The 22,722-nt window shown below is 38.2% G+C and overlaps 2 pseudogenes; one reads left to right on the top strand and one right to left on the bottom strand.

The window, feature by feature from the left end:
• Positions 1-3,758: 3,758 nt before the first annotated feature.
• On the top strand, positions 3,759-4,404 carry LOC119558623 (annotated as a pseudogene).
• A 15,852-nt stretch (positions 4,405-20,256) lies between these two features.
• Positions 20,257-21,675, bottom strand: LOC119558628 (annotated as a pseudogene).
• Between the last annotated feature and the right edge of the window lie 1,047 nt (positions 21,676-22,722).

Here is a 22,722-nt window from a genome sequence, read left to right as displayed (position 1 = left end):
TCGGTCCTTTTTGATTCCATTTTACCACTCGCTTTCGGGCTTAAACTCCCCGTTTAAATCCGCTCTTAAAGCCACCATTTCAGCCATTAAACGACGAGCTAGTGGCATACGGGGAAAAACCCTTGAATGCCCTGAGCTCAAAGGTTATGTCAGTAAATGAGAGAGTTTAACGGCGGGTATGAAGAGCAAAAGTAGAGTGCCAATTACTGCTACACTTACCTTTGAAGACCCCGCTTTGCCCAGCTTAAATCCTAAAGAGAGTCTTTGTGGTAGGTAGTTTTGCTTTATTACTTTGCCATCAGTAAAAGGACAAATTATTGCTCAGCGGGATGTTCGTCATTAAATGAAGTCACTCCCAGTGCGTATACTTAATTTTTTGTCATTCGCTGTTTTTACGACATATGAGGAAAAGTTAAATAAAAATAGTAAATGCGCATGATATTACTATTTGAGCCACAAGGAGGCCAACAGATGCGAATTGTGTAATATGGCTATATGGCCATCCGACAGCCGCACTACTACATCCGCACTCGTAGCCACTTCCGCTTCCGTTAAGCTCCGTTTTTGCAAGCCCACCGAGCATGTGAGCAGCGACTTTTGTGCTTTATGTTTTATCTTGCGCCGCATTTAACAATAAAATCGTGAATTGTTTGGAATGAAAAGCTCAAAGGCGGAAATAAAGCGAGCAAACAAGGAAGCACACCTACACACTTGTGGGCTGCAAAAATGTGTGCGTGTATACACTGTGAGAAATAGAAAAATTAAATCTTATTATGAGTACTTTTTGATCAGAAACATTTTTAACATATTTCACTTTGAAGAGGTAATAGTTTTAGAAGAATATTATTGCAACACAATTTTATTTTTTTTTATGGATAAATATAGATACATTTTGTGTTGTTAGTGATAAAAAGATTCATAACAGTAACAATTTTTTTCCTTTTTATTTAGCTGAAATATATTGATGCATACTTTTAGGCACCTTTATAATGCTTTTTAAAATGCTTTAAGGCTGTAGAGGCTCTTCAAATTAGTTTTGTATAATAAGGTAAAGTATTTAACTTACAGTATATAGAAGTGGCTTTTAAATTTCTATTTATTTCAAGAAATAATGCAAAGATTTTGGATTCGAAATATATTGCTGCATACTTTTAGACACCTTTGAAAGTGGCTTTAAACTCTAGTGGTTGTATATTTTAATGTATAACAAAGCGGCTTTTAATTTTTTTTATTTATTGTAAGATATAGATTCTTTGGATTCAAAATATAACGTTGCATACTTTTAGGCACCTTTAAAAGTGACTTTAAGCCTCTTGTGATTTTATTCCCTCCAAATCGTCCATGAAATTTTTTCAATGTGTAGCGTGCGTGCTTTTGCTGCTTTTGGCTAATTGCTGCACTCAAGAACAATACAGGTGTTTCGCCAATAGGAAGCCAGTCGGAAGATACCGGCACGAATCGGGGGAAATGCAGTTTGTGGGCAATGTTTAAGCCAATGACCATTAGCGCTCAGATGTCGGCACTTAAATTGAATGGGCAAACTGTTGGCAGCAGCAGAAAACTCCATGATCGAGACAATGAAATACATTTACGGCATTAATTGCCCCAACGACATGGAAAGCAACTTGAGCAATTCACACAAAGCTAAATTAATTGTGGCACACGTGAAAAGTTTATGCGGTGTGTGTTCACACGCTAACTGAATTACCAGGAAGTGGAAAAAATCCAAAAGATCTTAAATTAAGTATCTATGCATTTATGTAATCCTAATCTATTTCCCGAATTGTAGTGATCTGTTTGACTTAATTTCTTCTGCATCTATTTCTCTAACACCTTGTTTTTCTTAATATAATTTTTTGTATGTAATTTATAATCCAATTTTTATTCCACACTTATTTGAGTTCGCAATCTTGTTAATGTATAAACCCCGATAGAGCTGCCAAATGTAACCTCAATACATTGTGTGCTGCTCAACGAGCCCTGAAATTAATTGAGAGTGCCATCATAAACATGCCAAACGGGAAAATTTTAATTAATTCCCCAACTGCAAGAGCCCCACCACAGATGGCATTTGTTCATTTGGATACGATTGCGATTTCGAGAACACGAAAACGTATGCGAATTGGAGTACGAATTCATTAAGGGACCATGTATCTTGTGTGATTTGCGACAGCTCACTTAATCAATGGCGAATTACCGAAGCAGGCGTTGCAATTTGATATGCCCTGTCGAATTTGGTCCAATTAGCAGGGACATGGCATGGAAAACGAGGAAAACTAAAGAAGTGTCCAAGAAGAAAATGAGATTAACCATAAGTTATGTTTAACTATACGTCCTGGATCTGTGACAGCAGCCGAACTTGTAATTTTCTTGAAAACTAATTACTTTGAAAACAGCAAAGATGCCACTTGACACCGTACTTCGCGCTATAACTCTTCTCCGTTTTCCCAGTTTTTTCCCCCCATTTCCCCCAGTTTTCCAGCTTTTTCCCCCCTGCAAGTGCAATTGCAAGCGTGGCTAAATTAAATGGCTGACAAAGTGAGCAGCATCAGCAGCCCGCATCCCGAGAGGACCAGAGTTTTCTTTTATATTCTGTCACCAATTGCAGCGGCAGCAACTGAAAACTGGCGGAAATGAACGCAAGGACAACGGACGTGAAAGTGGAAAGTAGAAAGTGGAAAGTGCCAAATGGCAACTGCGAAAAGTTGCAAACGGGCGGTGAAAGTTTGTCATAAATCAGAATATTTTAAAAGTGTTTGCCCTGACAGAACAAGAAGAACGCAAGATGTGAACTGTGGCAGTTATAAGCCAAGATTATGGCCGGGAACTTGTAGCCATGTCGAACAGCAACTATGATGGCAAAAAAATGCGAGTCTCCGACGGGGCGAACTTTGTTAGGACCCTCGCTGGGGGATAAAAAGTCTCCTTAATTCGGGGATTGATAAAGTTTACACAACTCATTGGGAAGTGAATTGCCGACAATTGATGTTCAATAACAAATGTGGAAGTAAAACACATAACATGAAAAGATATTTTAGTAATAATAGGAAATTCGATTTTATAAGGGATGTCACAGAAATTAAAGAAGATTTGAAATTAAATAGGTGTCTAAAAGTATGCAGTGAAAATTTATGGTACTTTTAATTTAAAAAAATATATTGTGTTTTATGTCTTAAAGTATTGAATGATAAACTTGTCTTAGGTGTCTAAAAGTATGCAGTAAAAAGTTCATCTTTAGGAGCAATTTAAAATATAATGTTGCATTCTTTTAGACACCTTTTAAAATAGTTCAATAATTATATCATAAACTTAAGCAGTTAAGTGGAATAAGCGGATTTTTAACAGTAATAGATAATTCTTTTAAATTTTTGATTGACTTTCATTACTTTGCCGACTTATTGAGGCACCCTGCTACCCTGCCCGAGTTTCTTTATCACTCTTTGGCGGCATCATTATGCCCATCAGCACTTCGCTTTGCCCTCGACTGAGTGCACCTAATGCAAGCATTTTAGCCCATCAGCCATGCCCACTGACTTTCCACCCAATGCCAATTTAAATTCAAATCCAGACCCCGACTTCGAGTTCGAATGACATCGGATGTCCAGTGATTTGCATTTGATGATGGCCATGGCAATGGGAATGGGAATGGCTATGGCTATGGCGACGATCTAATCGACTTTGCCTGATAGTTTTCGATACCGCAGCAGGCGACAGAATCGACAACAGCTGACAGCCCAAAGCAAACAAATAGACGGGGCCAAACTTTGATTGACATTTCAATTAAATTATAGCCAAACTTACAGAACTCGCTGTCGCTGGCGGGTATGTTTCGAGTGCAGAAAGTTTTGCTGGCCGAATACGAGGAGATTTACGAACCGGTGCTGGTGGAGAATCCCTTCACCCTGGTGGATATCCGTGGGATGGGCCTACGCCAATACCAGATAGGCCTCACCTGCAATCGACTGCTCTTCGGCTGCGACAATTTCTCGAAGTACGGGGATGTGCCCAGTTTCCTGGCCAGAGGATTGGATCCGGAGATCGAGAGCTTCGAGCTGGTTAGCATGCTGCCCCTGCAGTTGATTCGGTTCCATTTCTTCAGAAAGGCCACCCGTTGCCTCATGATGTTGAACATTGTCCAGCCGTTGGGCAGGCCACTGGCTATTCTGGAACACCCCATGATCTTCGAGTTCGGGGGGCCACATCTTTAAGCAACACTTCTGGCACACCTGGCGGGAAAGGGTGGCCAGCATACGGGTGATGCAGCCCATCTATGGCCAGATCACCGGCGCCTCTCCCTTCTCCAGCACAGATGTCCAGCTGGACGAGGAGCTCACGGTGGCCCAGGTGCATCCTGTGCCTCGAACCCCCTCCCTCTACAGTGCCTGTCATGCGGGGACCGGGTGATTTCGGCTAGTCATCTTAAGAGGCTTTGGGCCGAGTTTCCCTTTTCCATTAACAGATGGTAACCGAAGGCTTGAGTTGCCAGCTGTCCGTAGGCCTTCAATTCACATAGACGTCTGTTTATTTATTTATATTAAAAGCATGTTGGACTTTCCACCTTTAGAATAGCTATATTTGGGTAGTTGGAAATAGCATTTTATTCTTGGGGAAGGGAAAGTTCTTTAGACATCCTTCAAAGTTAGGATAAACATAGGTAGGTTATTTACTAACCAAGTGTAAATGAAACATAGCTACTGAGTAAGACATAATTGGTTTTTTTTTTTTTATTTCAATATTTATTTACAATTTAAAGCCATCTATTTGATGGGTATTCTTTAATTTTCTCATAAGCCTCCGTTACACCAAGCAAATAACCATACCATTTATATAGTTTATTTTCTGTTACAATTTCTTTTATCAACATTAAACTCTTTAAATAGACAAATTTTTATCGAAAAACACCTTTTTTTTTAATTAACGTTAAGAAATTATAATCTCTTTATCAGAATTTGAGAAATCCTAATATGAAAGCTGTTCAAAAACATCACAAAGTAAATTTTAAAGACTACACTTTTTCTATTGAACATTATTGTAATTATATAAATTCTAAACATTCGACCCAAAATATAAATAAATATAAAATTGGCTGAAAATTCAATAGATCTTGAAAATATTTAAGAATTAAGCGCGAAAGAAAAGTTTATACGTTCGTTAAGTATTTTATATAAACTAAAATGATCTATCACAAAACACAACGCAGTTAAAAGTGCTTTACAATCATAGAATAAACAGAGGCACTTTTCCACCTCAAATGACCTTTCGCGAAGTAAATGATTTTCCATCAAGAGAAGGAATACTGATTCCCTTCTGATTTTCGTTATTGTTTGGCTCCACTTTCGGGTGGTTAATGCAATCAGCTGGATAGCCAGAAATCCAGCCACAACAGGCGACCGAGCCCTTCTGGTTTCGTCGGCTTGTCCCGCCTGGTTGTTTATTTTGCCAGTGGAATGGGCCAAATTTCGGGGTGGTGACTACGAAAAAATGTTGTTTTGATGTGCCTCAGCTTTGGGGCTATTTTCTGCCACACCCCCTCGCTTTCGGCAGGTCAAGTTAACCGACAAAGTTTTCAATTTGCCGACCAACTTAAGCCGCAACCACAGCATTTGTCGGTGGGTCGGTTTCGGTGGAATGGAGTGGGTTTTCGGAGAAATGTGGGAAAATGTGGCAGGACACTGGAGGCTTAAGGCCTGGACATGTCTGTCTCCGGGTGAGCGTGCAGCTGACACCAAAAATCAATTGCAATGAAATCCTGGGCGAATAAGAACAACAATCCGGCCAAAGTAAAAAAAAAAAAAACAGCAAACAAGTCGTCATTGGCCATATTTGGTTTTAGGGCATTTAATGGTCAAAGTTTTTTCAACTTGTCTGTAATTTATTTTGATTTTGCTTGTGTTTGTAGGTTTGGGGTAGGGGTTCAAATCGCCAACTCCTCCAGTGCTTTTGATAAATTACAATTTATTTAATGAAATGTGCAGAGTCCTGGCGACGCATTAATCATACGCCCATGTGGTGCGCCCCTACAAATACAAATATTGCGAATGGTACAACAGGAATTTAATACTTAACCACATTTTCGCCGGCTTTAAAATCCTTTTCTCCCTAAGCTCTGGCACAAAATCCGTTCGCATGGCGACGGCAATACGAAAAGTTAATTAAAAGCCATGGGACATGGACCGGGAGTCAATAAAAAACATTTGAGCCACACCAACCCCATGCCACATACAAAAGCCCATGAACGTTAAACATTTTCGTTGAGTTCTACGCTTTTTATTAATTTTTAATACACCTGCTGACGCTGGCAATTAAGCGCGGACCTGTTCAATTTCATTTAATTAGCCATAAAGGCGCTTAAAAAAGGGGAAAATGGGGCTCAAGAAGCTGTCGGCCTTTTCCTCGGGCAATGTGGTAGGACATGGACATTCAAAATTGAAATAGCTACTGGGCTGCCAAGAATGTTTAGGCACTCGCCTGCATTCCAGGCATTCTGACTTTGTTACTTATTTTTCCTATACTCTCCATATATTTTATTTTATTGGCTGGCCAAGTTCAAAGCTTTCTAAGCAGCCACATCAAAGCATTCTGAGTAATTGCTTTGGACAAATTTGAATTTTCAACGGCACGTCAGCATTTGCAACTGGTCGTTGGAAAAATTTAATTTCAGGCTTCTCTCGCCTACGAAAATTCATTGACAGCATCCATAAGTGGGGATGCTACACATATTTTCTCGGGTTGCCATTGCGTATACGCAATGTCTGCTGGCCATATTTCATTGGCCTAACACACGGCACATCACAACATTTCGCACATTTGACATTTCGACGGTGCTTTAAACGCCGCATTTAAGGCGCCTTTAAAGCTCGATCCACATGCAGCCTAAGCTGACAGTGATGGATGAGTCTCACATTTATTGAATTCCAACGGCGTGCATATATATATGCAAATGCGTGGGCTTAATAGCTAAATGGGTATCTGTATATCTTTGCATAAATCGAATTTATCGCATGGGGACACTTTAAAGAACAGTTGAGATTTACTAAGTTGCGTTTGATTGGTTTAAGTTGGGTTATCCTACGAATGAGTCAAATAAATCTCAGATTTTAGTTCAAGCTTGTCATCAGTTTTTAGAATATAGTATTTTCCTCTTCTCAATTCAAGAGGCTATTTTAGAATATGGTATTTCCCTCTTCTCAATTCAACAGGCTATTTTAGAATATGGTATTTCCCTCTTCTCAATTCAACAGGCTATTTTAAAATTTTTTGCTGACCCAACATAACTCAACTCGTTTTGTTGGACCAACTTAAGTGGGTCATATTTTCAAAATATATTGAAATATTATAAATGCCCTTTTTCAACAAAAAAGTCCTTGCAGATCGTCTTTTCAACATACAACATTAATGGTGTACAATTTTGTAATGAAAAATAATTAAGCTTTTAAATAAACAAGCAAAATATCAAGTATAACCAGTCTTTCGAGCTTACATTTTCCAAATAATTTGATATGGTTCTGTACAATTTAAGAAAATTTGACGGTTTTTAACAGATAAGTCATGCGAGCAAAAGGTATTTTTCTTGTTACTTCCTTATAAACTTATTTATCACTTACAAATCAGGCATAACATGTAGCATTCTCATATTACTTGTGCCAGCTAAGCTCAAACGATATAAACAAATGCCTCCAGAATTAAATACCCGGCATTCAGTTTCTACTTATGGGTCCCCTTTTATTTTTATTGGTTATCAATTCCAGTGACGCAATCAATAAATATGTGAGGGAAATCGGCTCTGTTATTAATGCTTATCAATAACATTGCATTTGTGAAGCCGGCAATCCCGCCAACTCACTGCTTCCACAAAATCATTCTACTCTGGTTTCTCGGAATCGCTTATCACAAATTTTCAACAGCTCAGCAATGCAAGCTCAGGAAATCAGTTTACTTCAGGCTTTCGCTTAAAGTGGTTGCCCCGTTCCATTCGCTTAATCCAATAAATATAATGTAAAAATATTAAATATTAAATTTGGTTAATGTAATACGAGTAAAAGTGTTTAATATTAAATTGTGCTTTTAAAAATTTTCCCAATAAATTCATTGTGCTAGCTCCACAAAATATAAAAATGTCTTTAAAAGTATGCAACTTTTAAACATAACAAAACACATTTCTTTTGTAATAGCTTGAAAAGTGATATATTTTTGACCGCGTCTGTGTGCATAAACATATGACTGTACTTATAATTACATTTTTTATGCTTAGCGAACCAAATCCAGACATTAGTTCTTTCAAGCACTCACTGTTAGAGGTTGGTTATTGAAGTATTTGATCTTGAAACTTACTACAACTTAACAAAAAATAAAATAATAAAAATAAAACAACCACATCTAGTTCAATAAAAAATCTAAAAACCCAAATATATAAATAAGAGAAATATATTAATAACTTGAAGATAAAGACAGAATGAATTCGCAATTAACCTGTGAGAGGCCTGCCACGCCCCCGCCCTCGTATTCGGAGGCGATGGGCTGGGTTCCACTGGATCGGAATTGGGAAGTACCACGGTTCTTACCACGCGGGATTCCCCAGGTCCCAACTCGGTACTCACGATCTGTCCCAAATGCCTCGACGAGATTGAGACTACCACAACAACCCGTCGCGGAAGTATTGCCTACGTGGCCTCCTTCGTAGTTATGTTTACCACCTGTGGACTGGATGCTGGCTGCTTCCATGGATCATTAATGGCTTTAATGAAGTCCATCACTCCTGTCGCGAACTGCAAAGCGTCCCTGGGAATCGTTCGTCTATGAAATCAGAACTGGATAAAAAAATAAAATTTAAAAAATTAAAATTTTCCTGCAAGGCTAACAAATAGGCCTAGCTTCAATTCAAATCGGATGAACTGCAATTATTACTTAGTTTTTATAGTTAAAAAAATTATAAGCCAATAAAAAGTATTTATAACAAAAATTACCAAATATTAAAGTATTTAATTCATCGATTTTGAGTACACAGTGTTTTACAATGAAATCTGGTATTATTATTATATATTATATTATTTTATATATAAATTGAGCTTTCTGACTTAATGATTCACAAAAGGCGAACGATAATCCCAATCAGGCGGAACATTAAATGTATAAGTTCGCTTTTTAAAAATTTTGCGAGAGTCACAGTGAGAACAATAATTCCAGAATATATGTGTTTTTTTACATTATTGAATCAAACAAGTTTAAAACTGTTTTATATATTATAATTATAAATTTTTATATTTATAATATAAATAAACAGAAACTAAATATTTTTTTCATCAAACAAGTTTAAAACTGTTTATATATTATAATTATAAATTTTTATATTTATAATATAAATAAACAGAAACTAAATATTTTTTTTAAAAAATAATATATTTTATCAACAAGTACTTTTTGAGTTCCACTGCCTTAATCATATACGCTTATCTACATTACTTTTTTTCCTAAGTGTAGAGTCTTGAAACCAAAGCTTATCAGTTCTTTCACTTAAAACGAGTAATATTTTGTGAGTCGCTCACAGATTATTAACCCAAAACCAAAACGTCTGAAAACGTTCCCCCATTATATAATCTTCTCTTTCGTTCGTCATTTTTAATAACAGTTGTATTCAAGACCCTCGCGTTAAGTGGTGTTTAAATCAGATTCAAGTTTTCATTAAATTCTTTCTAAAGCTTGTACTTTTGAGATATAGATATATATATATTAATAATGAGTTCGCCGATAGGAGTTCCTCTGAGTCAATCAATGTAGAGCCTAACACTCCACCGCCCTCGTATCAGGAAGTGATGAACTGGGGACCACGAAGAACGTACAACGACCAGTACCATGATGTTGACCACGGAGGATGCCACAGGAAAACAAACCCCCGACGACAATGAACTTAATCTTCTATGGTTTCATTATCGCACTGGCTCTAACACTTATTTGTATCTACAAAGATTTGCGAGCCTCCCATAATATCAAATCTTGAGTTATTGTGTTCTCTCACATCTATTTTTTGGCCGTTTATTAATTCTTTAGTAATCAATTTTAATCTAAAACCACTATAACCCATTGTATTTTATTTTTGATTATTTTTCACCTATAACCCTATATGTTACTATCAACCAAAAACCTCCAAAATTTTTAATAAATATCTATTTTTTCTTAATTATTTCCTATTTTGATAAAAAACATTCTCATAAAAAAAATATTTTATAATTTTTCAACAACAATTTTTATAAATTTCAGCGTCTTAATTGTTTAACTATAGATATTTTCAAATCTAGGAAAACCTTTTAAGGGAGAAGATGTGAATAGCTTCTCAATAAAATAACAATATAAATAGCCATAAAATGCACTGTAAGAAATACGTATTAAAGTTCAAGAATAAACGGCCAACAGAATTCGAAACAGATTGTAAACAATTTTTCGCTTTCCTAGCACATGGACTAATTGAATTTGATTTTAACCGGCGGCGGGTTGAAGTTTTAAACGAATCGAGACGTGATGGGCATGCCAGAGGATTCCTCCCATAGTGACCGCAAAGGAGGGATCCCTTTAAATGAAGGGTTTTTAACCTCAGTCTGGTGGGGGATTCCCCACGTGGTTTGCTTTCATGTGGTTCCAGAATTCGGCAGGAACTTATTAAGCAAACAGTTTGTCGCATGCCGGAAAAATCGCAGCATCCTTTTGCCTGGTAGGTCGCATTTGCTATAGTGTCTGGTGCTAAAGCGACTGTCATGATATAAGTAAAAGCTGTTAATGTTTATGATAGAGAGATGGCAGGAAATCCTTTTTTTTTCCCTCACACACACTTACTCACACCCAGGTGCCCTTAAACTAACATTAAATTTATTGCATACTTTGCAGGGCGTGCATTAGCGTTACGTCACGAATCTCCCACGAACAAAAACGCGGCTAGAAAATGCGGAAAAGCCGGGTGAAACTGAATAATACTGGCTAAAATTTGAAAAGAAGGCAGAGATAGTTCAGCAAGCCAAGAGAAGCCCAGCGAAAACGTGACTTGGCGCTGACAGCAGTGCCCCTGATGATGATGATGGGATTCCCCCATGATGGGTACACCATCAGGCCAAATGGTTGTCATTAAAATTCGACACACTGAGACTATGCCAAAAACTCAGCTAACCTCGGATGTATGACTCAATAAAGTTTTAAACCGATTTAAAAAAAAAAAACAACATTATTTCCTAATACAAATGATATATTAAAAAGATATTTTTTAAATAAATAGAACAATAGAACGTGATATTTTTAAATTAAAGGATTTGTTTTACTATTGTTTTATATTTAGAACTTCCTACCTTCCAACTGAAGACAAATGTATTTAAAGAAAGCCACATATTCAAGCAGCCTGAGAACTGTAGACTAATCCTAATCGATTAACTATGATTTAATTACCTTCTGTCTGCAATACTTTCCAAGAGCCTTTAAGCTACCAGACTGAGCCAAATTTCGGTATCTAAGCAATGCAACCTCAGCTAATTGCAAGAAACAATTAATCCCATTGCTGGCGTATCCCAACAATTTCCATCCTAAAATCCTAACCAAACTCACTACGACTGACTGCCACAATTGATGTGTTTTCGCATTTCGAAACCAAATTCGGTTGAGGGGAACAGAACGCTTTTAAGAGCCTACAACTGGACCGAAAATTGGCCAAGTTGAAAATGCAATCGCATGCAAATCTCGGTGGGGATGGAGGCAACACCTGGCCAAAAGACCTGGCTTCCACAGCCTCTACCTGTGCAACATAAACAAACATAGTGCAATGGTCGGCAGTTAAGAGGCTATTAAAATGCAAAACTTTAGACGCAACCAAACCCGAGCTGGGTGGAAATCTTTGCCCGCTTTCCGGCCCACTGACTCACTAAGGCGATCACACAGGGGCCAATGGTGTACGGGCACTCCAGGTACCAGTCCCAGATAAACTGCAAACAAATAGAGAGGGTCCTGGTCGATTTCCAGAATTGCAATGCCACTGCCCCTTTCCCTCACTTCACATATCACAGGATATCGCAGGATGTGTTTTCAGTTGCCATCGCCTGTTAAACGCCTCCCATTTTGGGGCTCCTCGGACTTTTCGAGCTTTCCGGACCACATCCAATCCTCGATGGCAAACATCTGCCATTCGTGCGTGTGACTGAATGTTTGACCTCCGGATGCGAAATCGTAAATGTTAATGGCTGCACGGATTTAATGTTCCAGGTTTTTGCCTTGACTTTTCGCTTATCCAAGGGACTTGGATTGCATGGAAATGCTTATCACTGAAAGAACAGAAGAAGAGTTCTTAAAAGACTTACCTAAATGGGGTATTTTTTTTATTTCCTATTCTTGGATGATATAATAATAAAACTAAGGAAGCACTAAAATATATTCCAGCTAATTTATATTTATTAAAAACCATTAAAATAAACTGGTTATACTTTTTATGAAAGAAAGCGGGCGTCTAAGAATCAACGGCATCGAAACTCACCGAAAAGTCCTAAGATATTATTTGGTAGCTCTTATTTTACTTTACCATTCAAATTTTTTTTAAAACAAATGAACCCATAAGATTTATTTTTACAAATAAAAAACCTTTCTTTAAGCAATCTTTCATCTAGATTCAGTAATCGTTTTAAAATATTTTACCTAACTGTGTGAAAACAACTCTGTTGACCCTTGAAATGTTATAATCTTGATGTTATGACAAAAAAGATACTTTGAATAGCGATACCTTCATTTTCACTGTGCAGACAAAGGAAATGTTCGTAATGCTCGCCTGGGAAATTGGGACTTGGGGACTTTGTTTCCGTTTCTGGGATTCGAAAGTGGGGCATCCGATAGCACTGCCTGCCGGCCACATTAAGCCTTTGTTTTGACTACCCAGACAGCTGCAGCAGCTGCCTTAAAGCCACTCTTTTCCCAAAGGGAAGAGATAATCAAACTTGAATTAGGATTTATGCCCCAACGATTGCAGTTTATTTGTCTTGCCTAGGAGCACACACACGCCTGCCCGGAGATTTGGCCGAGATTTACCAGAATCCACTTGGAAGTACCATACACACCCGAACCTATTCGTCATAATTCATGGCAGTCCGGCGGCGGTTGACACGATTGTTGCCATCACGTACAGCGAGGCTAGAAAATCTCTCTCGGCACTCGACTGGGCGATTGTCGCCACCTTTTGGCCAAATCTCCCAGTCCCCAATCTCCAACCCCTCCATTAACCCCACTCCTCTTTTGGACCAGCACGTGCACGCTGTTAACCTCAAAAATGCGCTGCTAAAACATTTTTTAACGCCTGCTAGCTGTCCGACACCTCGAAACCTCGCAATCCGACCCCCACCACCGTTTTCGGGTAAAAGCCAGACCAGACGGTCAGCTAGGTTGAATCCACAAAACATGACCGCAAGGACGCAGCTAGGCCACAACATCTAATCGAGCTGATGGCCAAGAACCAAGGACCAAGGACCTAACCGGGCTAAACTTGACCAAAAGCGTGGACAATCCTTTTCGGGGCTGGCATACGTGAGTCCCCTACGTGAGTCGGATGACAAAGTGGTCGAAGCATACGGGCGTACAGGGTGCTGGAGGGAAATACTTCTGAATTAATGAATATTAAAATGGTCACATTTGAATATGACGGACTTGGAACGTTTTACGATCATGGGAATAATCTAATTTAATAAAGCAATGCTAAGACCATTAAATTGTTACCATTACCAGTAAATAGATTTACTAAATATATCTGCTACTTACTTATTTTATGATTTAAATAATACTAACAATTAATTGTAACTAAATGCTAACAATGGGCATGAGCTATAGCAAATATAGGCTCTTCAGATCTTCAGATTTCATATGATATCAATTTGTTTTCTTTGTAGCTGGTACTTAAAATACTTGAATATTGATACGATTTAAAATAAAATAAAATTACCAAGAATATTATTTGTCTTATTATAAATATATTGTTAATACTTGGGAGTCTTATCAATAAACTTCATAGTTTTAAATATTGTAAATATTTTTTTTTCGGCTTGGATTTCAAAACTATTCTTGCTTAAAATATTTTTAAAATTTCCCCAACAAAACTTAAATACTAAATACAAAATATAAGTAAAGTATTTTTGCTTACCAACTCCAAGCCACCTGATACCCCTTCCGAGTCCCAATGGGTCACCCTGTCTATCGATGGATGTACGGCTGTACGTGTGCGGTTTTGGTGACGAAAGGCGCGCGTCCGCTAGTTTAAACCCCCAAACACACTTGCCTTCAAATTAATGACCAACAATGGAAAATGACCGTGGGTCGGCAGACGGAACGCGACGCGTGCCAAAGTCACGTAGCCGTAAGGACGTACATACATATAAACGGGGGTCTAGAGGGAGTTGGCCATATTGTTCTGGACAGCCCGTGGCATGCTGCAAGTTTTTAACGTTTGCATGCAAAGTGCAAAAAATTCGGAACGCTTTAAGGGCCTTTAAGAAGAGAGAGCACCCAAAACGACACACAAAGCGACGGTTTATCTCGACAACATTTATTCTACTTGGCCAACCCCAAAAACCCCCAATCTCTTGGCCTGCTTTTGTCCTGGCCTGTAGGTTAAAATATTTGCGCTGGTTAGGAAAGCAACGCCCGCATGGCTACTTTAGAGACCACAAGGCATCTGCATCCCCCTACAAAGGGGAAATAGTTGGGAACCAAGATAAGAGTCAACAGAAAAAAAATAATAATATTCCTGCTGGCTGGAGGTTGCCAAAACTTGAGCTCATCTTACAACTGTGCCGGGGCCAAAACTATTTCAATGCCCAATGTGTCTGTTCTTTTTGCCAGTGAAAGCAAGTGTGCGTCCAACTGATAATTAGAATATTCCCCAAAAAGATTCCCAATTCCATTATAATTACTTCTACACTTGGCATGCAAAAGTTCACAAAAGGACGTATAGTTTCCTCACATTTTTTACTCGCCCGCTTCCGTTTTATCCGATTGGCTCTTTTTGTTGGAAATTCATTGGCCTGCTGCCAATTGAAGCTGTTTCACTTGTAAAACATTTATGGAATTTTAACTCGGCTATTATGTCTGCTGCGCATTTAAGCCCCGCAATAGTTTTATGGAAAGCGCAAATAACAGATGGTATTTTGCCTGCGGATATTTGTGCACATGAAGCTTTCAATTAATCAAACGATAGAGCAAGCATGGAAATTAAATTTAGCAATGCTTAATAGTTCATCAAATAAGTTTTACAATATAATTTACGAAAGTAACTTTATTTAACCTTTAGTTAAAAATAGTCATCGTCATATTAACTTTTAAGTCAAAAGTTTTAACTGTAAGTTAAAGTTGAGCATTAAAGACTCTAAGCCGGAGGCAATGGTTCAGGTTAAATTTGTCGGTTAACAAACAGAAACTGAGTTTAAAAGTTTACCTAAAATTTCCACAGCCTTCGAAAAGTTTTCTTTCTAAAACTAACATCACATTGAGGAATCGATTCGTCTTGACGGATTATTTAACTTCATGTTAACTTTTTCTGACAGATGAGATATTTGTCGGTTATGCAAACAGATACTAACGTTAATAAGTTATACCAAAATTCCACAGCCTTCGTAAAGATTTCTAGTTCGTAAAATTAACATCACATTGAGAAATCGAAATTCGTGTTCACGGATCATTTAACTTCATGTTAACTTTTTCTGACAGATGAGATATTATAACCCTGACTTGAAATTAAGAACCTTTAAGAGTATCCCATCACCACTGGGTCTTTCGCAATGTAAATCACATTCCTTCAGTTGGTCAGCATATTAAATGGAAACATTTAACCGGCGAAAAGCAATTTCAACGACTGCTGTTTCCTGTGTCCCTTCTTTTCCCGGCGTTCGCATGGAGGCTATTAATTTATACATTATTGGCAACCGCAAAATTCACTTAAACACGCTCGTTAAGAGTGTGAAGCCGATCGAATTGCCACAGGCGAAATCTTGCAATGCAATGTATTATTTATCTGGGAATTCGAGTATCGGGGAATGCACTTCCATTGACCACAGATAAGTTGCTTCTGGGCAGGATTGGGTTTCGCAGCTGGGAAATTTCATCGATTTCATCCGCTGTCCGCCAACCAAGATGGCCGGGTCCAAGTAATGAGATTTGCTAGCTGATACTCCACATTTATTTATGGCCATTGGCCCGTGCGGTTTCACTTACCCAATTCGCCGAAGGGAGACCAGCGGAGGAGCACCGATAGCACGGACCATAAATCTGAAGTGTTATGAGAGCATTGAGTGAGAAAAGTTTTTATCAACGAAACACCATTATTTTAGTCACATTTCAGGACAGCTCAAATTCCCAATAGTACGAAAAACAAAGAGCGAAAGTAAGTAATGGAAATCGGACAAAGGAAGGGTCCAAGCTTCAGGGGTAAAGAAAAGGCGAATGACCATAAAGAAAAAAACATAATTCCATTTCCATCGATGCCGTCGATATTAATCATGCCAGTTTTGTAAAGGATATTCCAATTTATATGTCCTTAGTAGAACTACGGAAAAACTTTTCAGTACCTACAAATTCCTCAACCAACTCGATTTGTTGCCGAGTCCTTGAATAGTTTGAAGACCCAGCATATTGCACTTGGCAATCCAACTGTTAGTGGAAATCAATCGACTCAAATCGCATTTTGTTGCCGAGCTGCATCGAGGGAACAGCATTCGTTACCATAATAAAATTTGAGAACAAATCAAGCCAACAATTGGTAGCGATTCTCCCTCAATTGCACTGTTGCCTTGACAATGGCAAATTTGTAGCCGATTGTCTAGGCCTGAGTTGCCAAGGGACTCGTTAAACTTAAGGATAATTTTGTCACTGCTAATTCGCTTTATATGGTAAAATAGCATTGAATTTGTAAATCACTTAAATTATTTCAATGGGTTTTTAAATTAATAAGGCTATAATAAAAATGCTATAAGGAAAAGCCCGGAATATGTAATCAATTAAAATATCTTAATGTCCCTTAAAGGCTTAAAACCAACTGAAATTGTATAAATCTTTTTTTTACTTTTAAAATTATTACATTAAATTTAAATAGACTTTGCATTCATAAAAAAACTCAAGTTATGCATCAATATAAATACTGACCTTTTTAATAATGCTTAAATGCAAATTTATATTAATCACTTCATTTGTTACTCACCTATTTTTATATAATTTATTTGAATTATATGTACATGTACTTATATTATTCAAGTACTAATATCGGTTAGCCGCAGGAGGCATTTGCACTAATTAATTTTGGCTTTTTCAGTGGTCCTTTTTTTTCATTAAAATGATTTTATAATTGGATTTATACCAAAGGCTTAATTACATTGGTTAGTTTTAAAGCGATTGTCGATATATCTCGCGAATGCTTCTTATTTATTTTCCCCCACATAAAAGCTGCATGCATCATCATTAGTGTCGAATGTAAATGTGGAAGGGCGGCAAAAAAAAACCAACCATTTGCATACTTTTTCGACCTTTCGACTGGTGTTGACGGATCATTTGCACACATCACAAATAAACGAGCCTTGTTCGGAAACCAAATCACGATTCAGCCAACGACAGCGTTAATTAATTATTTCATTTCAGAATGCAAATTGCTTGAGCGTTTTTTTTTTGTATTTGTTTTTTTTCTTGGCTTTCCTGTTGTTTTTGCTGGTTTAATCTACTGCATACGCCTTATGAAAAAAAAAAACACGACTGACAGCGTAATGAATTCAATGACACGTAGTGCCCGCGTTCCTCGATTTTACCAGGCGAAGCCAAGAGCAAAAATTGTTTGCGCACGTAAGTATGCAACGATTTATTTCGCCCCTGTTCGCCGACAGGACGAAAACAGAAGGACGACGACAGGCGGGCTCAGGAGCAGATAGGCAAACGTCTTTCCATCCTGACCCATGGCAATGACAGTGAAAGCTGGCTGGGATCAGGGTGATAGGGTCGGCTAGTCGGTTACCTCGCAAAATGTCCTTGAGGTTTTGGGTCTGAAAAAAATCCTTAATGGTTTCAGGACTTCTCAAAATTGTTGAATATCGAAGTAACCCCTACTTGGGGTCCTACCAAAACACTAGAGTTTTGAAAACTCTTCTGAAAATCCCTAAAAGTATGCTACTTATTTTTAACTCCAAATATATTGTTGCATACTTTTAGTCACCTTCAGAAACCATGTGACTTGGTATTTAATAACACCTTTAATTGTTATCGGAATTAATTATAAAATTAAATTAAGCTTTTAACAAAGTACATACTTTATTTTAATATGTTTTTATACAAAATCTAAAACTAAATTTGTCACAATAAAGCCTCCATGAAAGTCTAAAAACACATAATCCAACATTTAATCAGAACTAAAGATCCTCAATTAAAGAAGTGGTTAGTAATTTTATCTGAACAGCAAATAGGATCAACCTTTCTTTGCTATCATATTACACGTTTTCTTTGTTTATATGTATTTTCGGCTTGACCTAAGCCTCTTTAAGTCCACCACACTCCTCCAAGGACTTAAGCACTAGACAGCCCAACCGCAGCTGAAGGAATAGGTAAGCAAGAGGTGTGTGTGGAGAGAAAAACAACTTGGCGGCCCCATTCCCCCACGGTCCTGTCAGCATATCCTTGTACCGAAGCCGAGTAATTCATTAACATTTAACTTGATTGACACCCGAGCCGGGGGATGTTCGTGGTTCTATATTCCCAGTTCCAGATTCGAGGATTTGAGTGTTTTTTGTTCTAGTTCAAGGCACGTTATTTCGGGCGGGAGTGGGCGTGTCACGCACCCGATTTGTTTATACAGTTATAACGGCATAATGGCATCGGATTTTGGCCTGCCCTAGGATAGACACGCCCACACGGCGCTGAGGTTGTTACTTTGTTAATTTAATAAGAGGAAAGACGACAACAGGTGCTGCAGCCCCAACCCCCCCCAAAAAATCCTGTCCCGAAATGAAGTCACGTCGCAGGCATAAATCAATTGCCATGAGCAGGCATTTGCGCCGCTCAAACTGTGCGATTGCATAGGTGGTGGGGAGTCCTTGTTGAAGGCTGGTAGATGGAAGGAAGTTGAAGTAGTCGAATCGAGGACTCTGCCAGCTGGCAGCTCGCAAATTGAGCGCAGGCCATGAAAGTGTAACGAGTCTTAATTCGTTTTGCCAAGTGCCGCCAAGCGGCCACAAATCCGGATAACCATCCGATAAGCAACTCCCGTCGATGCCTGAAATATGTTCGCAGCACTGATGACAAATCAAATACCCAGCTGGGATTCCTAAGTGGCAGCAGAGGGCTGTCTTTAATGGGAACGTACTTAGGATCGACGGGGGACCTCAAGTATAAACGGAATATCTAAAAAAGGGATGATAACTATGTGAAATTTTAAAGTGAATTTAAGTCAACAATTTCCTTCAAGCAAGTATTAATATTAATATTCTTGTTTATTGGGAAGGAGAATTTTTTGTGATTTCAGTATTTAAGATTTTAGTTTGGCAGTGGGTTCTAAAATCTACTTCAAGCTCACCGTAAAGACGAGAAACAGCCCTACAAATTATTACCAACCCTTGTTTTTTGTTGGCTCATTTTGTAGGAGTTTTAAAGCAAATAGACTTAACAAATCCATAGAAAACCTTTTTTAATTTCCCAATCAATTTACGTTAACTATTTTCTCTGTACCTTGTGAAATCGCTATGAATTAAACTTGTATTTCACTTGCACAGGTATAAAACTCTAAGAACTAATTTTAGAATTCCCTAATTAATAATGCAAAGTGCTTCAGAAAATTGTAGCTAAGCTCTTTTAATGAGCTTTGAAAACTTCAGGTTCTCCTGTGACAACGAAATTTGCGTGGGCTGAAAGGAAAATTAGGTGAAAAGCATGCCGAGTGAAAATGAAGAGAACAAAGCGTGCAGTTGTCCACGAAGGACATCATGGATTGATTATCTCCAACACGAGTCCTTCCTTCCTCGACACTTCCGCTGCAGTTACAAATGATGGCAATTACAAAGGGAGCGTGCTGAAAGGGAAACGACCGCTCTGACAACTTTTGATGTCCTGCCGGGCACAGTGGGTGGTCATTGTGCCGCCCACTTTGCAGGACAGGTGTCCCCAAATGGACAGGTGTCAACCGTGAGTGCCCCTTGCGGAGCTGTTTCCTTTCACTTGTTGCTTTATTGGGTTTACATACAATAGCGGGATTACTCAAGTACTCAAACTGCGAGTGGACCGAACCGGTCACCACTGGAAAATGGTCAACATGGCGCGGAGCAGTTCCGGGATATTCCAGCCATTTTTGCGAAGGGTGCGCAACGGTTTTAACGACATCGTGCTTCTTCTGCAAGGTGAATTGGGGGGAGAATAAGGTAACAAATCAATCAATATACATCAGAAACTTATTACTCTGTCATACACTGTCAACAAATATATCTCTTATAAGTAAGAACACACTCAGAAAACAAAATTACCCGACATTTTTTTTGGTAAGTTTGGAATAGGTAGGTAAGGTTAAGGATTGGATGTGTTTATAATATTGAAACAATTACCCAAATTTAGGTAATAAATATGAATCTTGAGTATGATTCAACCATTTCGGACAATTCTCTAAATTTGTTTGTTATTCCTAATATATGTTCATTAAATAAAGGACATACCTTCCTTTCTTATATTTCGTAGTACTTGATAGTTCTCTCTATAACATATTCGTTTGTGTTTTTTTGGTTTTAACAATCAAAAATAAAAAAAAACGCATTCAATTAACATCTTTAAGTTACACAATATCCGCAAACCAGTTGAAACTAAGTTTGGTTTCTATTATTGGAAGGGTGTCTAAAACTATGCGGTAAATCTTGGTATTTTTGGAAACATCCATCATATTTCCAGAACTAAACTTATATTTGCATACTTTTAGGCACCTTTACAAGTGATTGAAAATCCCAGAAATTTTGTTTGGCACTTTCGACTATTATTAGAAACGGGAAAGTAATTATGTGAAATAAAACGTGATCTACTTACAATATTGGCCTTCAGAGTGGCCTGAAACTCCTGCGAGACCACTGCCTTTGTGAAATTACCAAAATTGGTGTTATTGGCTCGAGACTCGGCGACATAATTGTGCACCGCCTGGTGGGGCATTATATTCAACAGATCTCCGACGAATGTATGATGCCTTACGGCCCTTGCAGTCGCAATTTCGGCCGGTTTCTGGACCGGAAGGATGATACAATAGAATATATCCGCAACGCTGGCAATATCACCCGTATCCACATTTTCCGATTCAAGTTCGCGAAGAACGGTTTTGATAGGCAGCCGTATCTGTCAGCTCTTGGGTCACCCTTACGAAAACCCGGGGTATCGTAGTACCTCATGGCGCGTCGGAATTTCGCATCACAATTATAGTGCACTTCGATCAGTTCTATTAAGGTCTCCTGATCGATCAGATCGCGAATGTGCTGGAAATTCGCACACAAACTTGTATCATGATCCGTTTTATTCTCATTCCCATTATTATCGGTATTATTATTGTTGGTGTTATTATCATCATCCGGTGGACACCATTCCACGGAATCTTCATCCGAATACTGAATATGGGCAAACGTGTGGCATGCGAAAATGGGCCAGAGCTACGGTCAGTAGGGTCAAATTCCTTAGATCCATCATCATCCAGCTGGCCGAGATTCTTTTCTGACTGTGGCTCGAATCTGCGGTTCAGCACCCGCTTTTATGGCCCTCACAATCAACGGCAGAATTAATTACATGCATTTTCTCTTTCCTCGGACACTTCGCTTATCGCCCGCCAATTAGCGGAATTTGTCCGAACAACTTTTTGCTTATCAGTCGCTTAGGAACGCGTTTCCCAGAATGGAATCTTCCCACATGCGTCGCAAAATTCCCTGCAAAAAAGTAAAAAACTTGCTGATGAGTAGTCTTCTCTAGCGCCAAGATAAAATACAGACAATATTTTGCATTTATTTTGAACATTTTATTTCTGGCCCTTTGATATTCCAACTGTATTTGGTTGGTAGAGTTTTCTGTTTAACAAACAATTTAATATAGAAACAATTTAAGCACTTAGTTTGTTAAATCTAATAATAATTTTAAACATTAAAAGAACCAATTTTTGGCAAACTATATATTCATTTAGCAGCCACCACTTTGTAAAACATTTTTGGATTGCTTGTTCATTTCTTTAATTAAAATATTAGCCATACCTTGAAAAAAAAAACCATTTGGTATGTATTTAACATGATCCATATTCTCAACATATTTTCCTTTTGGAAGATTTCCTAAGATATGCAAAGCCGTAGATCCTTGAAATATAAATTTAATATAATATGTTTAAGTGTTATGGAAAAATTGTTCTTAACGTAACTATTATACAAACATTAATCGTTTTCCTGTGTCTGGACTAACTCATTACTTTTAATTATTTATACATAATATTGTTTCTGTGCGAGCACAATATTTTGCACCGTGCAAATCTAATTGGATGATATTAGGGCTTATAATTCCTGAAATTACCGTATAATCTCTGTGTTGTGCGCTTCATTAATTGCTAATTATAGTTGGGGCACCCACACCCACTCAATGTTGTTACAAAGGCCTTATGACTTATGCACCTGATGCTCCTCGATTGTGTGCATATGATTATGTGAAAATGGAAGAAGGGAGCTTTACGAGGGGAGTGAAAGGATAATCCACTCA

This window comes from Drosophila subpulchrella, unplaced genomic scaffold, assembly GCF_014743375.2.
Source record: "Drosophila subpulchrella strain 33 F10 #4 breed RU33 unplaced genomic scaffold, RU_Dsub_v1.1 Primary Assembly Seq12, whole genome shotgun sequence".
Classification (NCBI taxonomy): Eukaryota; Metazoa; Arthropoda; class Insecta; order Diptera; family Drosophilidae; genus Drosophila; species Drosophila subpulchrella.
This window is presented reverse-complemented; position numbering and strand designations above follow the sequence as displayed.